This window comes from Aplidium turbinatum, chromosome 7, assembly GCF_918807975.1.
Source record: "Aplidium turbinatum chromosome 7, kaAplTurb1.1, whole genome shotgun sequence".
Lineage (NCBI taxonomy): Eukaryota > Metazoa > Chordata > Ascidiacea > Aplousobranchia > Polyclinidae > Aplidium > Aplidium turbinatum.
The window spans coordinates 2,512,740-2,515,485 of record NC_137478.1 but is presented as its reverse complement, the minus strand read 5'-3'; the positions used below and the strand labels follow the sequence as shown (position 1 = coordinate 2,515,485).

The window sequence follows — 2,746 nt, the reverse complement described above, 5'->3', positions numbered from 1 at the left end:
AGCTCAATGATGAAATCCAATCTTCAAACTTTTCTGTTGAGTCCATTATTGACTAATTGATGTGCAGCACGTGTGGGACTGTGGGTGTGGTTGCGTGTGACTGGTGGAGCAATCTATCAATCGATATAATTATTCTCTATGGTTAGAACAGTGATACCATTACATATGCAAGTACTGCATAATGCTACATATTATTACTCCCAGGTGGTATTATAACTGTGTGTGTATTGTTGCCTTTTTATTTGTGTGTACATCGCCACATTTTGTATAGCACTATAGAGCAATTCAACAGTTTTGTAAATTTTTTGACCACATCCGGCCCAAAAATGGAAAATTTTGCCTGCTGGCACAAAAGGCAATTATGAAAACGCATTGTGTAAACCAGGGGTCGGAAACCTTTTTCTAACAGCGGGCCAAAGCCAAACTTTACATGGTCTTGGCGGGCCGTTGCCTATTAATACCAGTTTTGATAGATTCAGAGGCATGATTTCAAGGCGTTGACGTAGCTTAATGCTTTCAGAATATCGGCTAGTAATATCCTTGACGGGAATCAGCTGAACAAATTCTTAAACATAAAAATTTTTGTTTTCTGCACGCACATACAACAACTTTTTGCTAGATGTTACGTTCTCCGATATCTCTTCTTTTCGTCGAGTTACGGTTCTTATTGAAAGACTTAGGCCTATATCTGAAAAGCAGTTTTTTTTTCTCTGGACGTATGTTTTCAATAGCATCCATCTTACACCTTTTCCGAAATTCTCCATCACTATACGATTTCTTGTCTTTTTCTATTGATTGTGCTACCTTGTAGCTATAGCAAAGAATTTTCTGATTCATTGGTTTCCTTTCCTTAGCAACAGAGAAACTTGCTGTTTTAAAGCTATTTTTCACATGTTTTGTATCATAATGGCGCTTTATGTTGAGTTCTTTGTTCATACAAACAGAAACACTGCAAATCAAAGACTTGGGCCTACTAAAATGATTAATGAAAAGTACTTGTTCTTCCATTCGATTATACTTGTTGAAGTTCCATTCGATTAGTTTCCATTCTTCCATTCGATTAACCACTGGGGGCTGGCCACATATTATTATAACTTGTAAAGGAGCGGCGGGCCGGATGATTTTTCTTGGCGGGCCGTAGGTTTTTGCCGACACCTGGTGTAAACGATTTTAAGTATCAGGAATGCAACAATGTTATGGGGGTCTGAAGAGCTTCGCCCCCCAGAAGTTGGGTTGATTTTGCCTGCTGCACCTCTGGGCCCACCTACTTTTAAAATGATTCCTCCATCCCTGGTAGTAGGCTATCTTTTTCATCCAGACGCGTTTATGAGGAAAAATAAAATGAATAAATGACGTTATTCTGACACAAAAATGCCTCTACTTCTTATGTAGGCTATATTGGAATAGCCGACCCAGACACAATCAGTTAAAATTCCAAACCAAAACCTTGTTATTGAATTTGTCATCAAGTCTTATGAATTTGAACCATAGGCATACGAAGCCGAGCAACGTTATCAAGTTTAACATATTAAAGATTATTATATTTACAAAAACACAAAACTACGCAACAATGCTTTTGTTTGTGTTTTTGTAAATATAATAATCTTTAATATGTTAAACTTGATAACGTTGCTTGGCTTCGTATGCCTATTTCAACAAGACAAACTCTCTACCGAAGCTGTATCTTATGAATTTACTAATGATCCAATAGAATGCGTAGTGTGATAAAATATTTGAAACAAAGCTAGACCATATCGCAATAAATCAAAAAAAATTAAGCAGTTAACCAAGAAAAAGTAAAGTGACCACAGAGGGACTCGAACCCCCAGTCTTCTGATTCGAAGTCAGACGCCTTATCCATTAGGCCATGCGGCCGATGTAGATTTACTTATACATTTTTTCTGAAAAACTTCAATTTGGCTTCGTTTTATTTTTACTTTAACCATAAATCAGACGACCGACGAGAAAATGGTTTTTCTGTTGAATTATTTAACCACCCAATTCATAGATTCAAGGCCAAATAGCAAAACAAGCTAAAGCATCACGTACTGTATAGAGGCCGAGACAACACACAATGGGATTGTTAAAATTGGGGGCAGATAGTGACGTCACAGTGCCATCATCTTTAATGAAATTGCTCTGCAGGTGCCTCTATCTTGCAGTGCGCTTAGTTCAAGTCAGGAATCGTGTTACTTCAACGAATACGGTAGGCCTACCTAAGTTAGAACTTTTCTATGTTTGGCATATATTGTTTTTTGTTGTTGTGATAATCAGAAATAAAAACAAACTGAACTGAACCCCTCTGCCAGTGTCTTCTGGCTACTTTTGCGCCTCTTCTGTTTTTTTTAAACTGCTGAATGCCATTTATTTTTTATGTACTTTTTTGTTTGATAATTCGAATATGGACATCTTGTCTGATACAAATAAAAATAATAGTCATGTGAGTGACGAAGACACAAAATGATGTCATACCCTCATGAGATCACGTGACTTTAAAGCAACGTTGCCAGATTGTTTTTTTTTGCTGTTAATCTTTCCTTTTTAAATCACAAAAACTAGATGTGATTTGTTTTGAAACGTCACATGATGGGTATAAAGTTTTTTTCTTATTTTGAAGATAAAATATTTATTTTGAAGAAATTTTATAGGAGACGTGACATTTACTTTTTGACTTTTCAGCAACTTTAAATTTTATATATCAATTCAATTCAATTTATTTTTCTTTGTCAGAATGCAAAAGATCGAT

The 2,746-nt window shown here is 36.1% G+C and overlaps 1 non-coding gene across 1 annotated transcript; it reads right to left on the bottom strand.

Moving 5' to 3' along the window:
• Positions 1-1,802: 1,802 nt before the first annotated feature.
• Positions 1,803-1,875, bottom strand: Trnar-ucg (transfer RNA arginine (anticodon UCG)). The gene has a single exon. It is a non-coding gene; the product is annotated as a tRNA-Arg (tRNA).
• Positions 1,876-2,746: the final 871 nt, after the last annotated feature.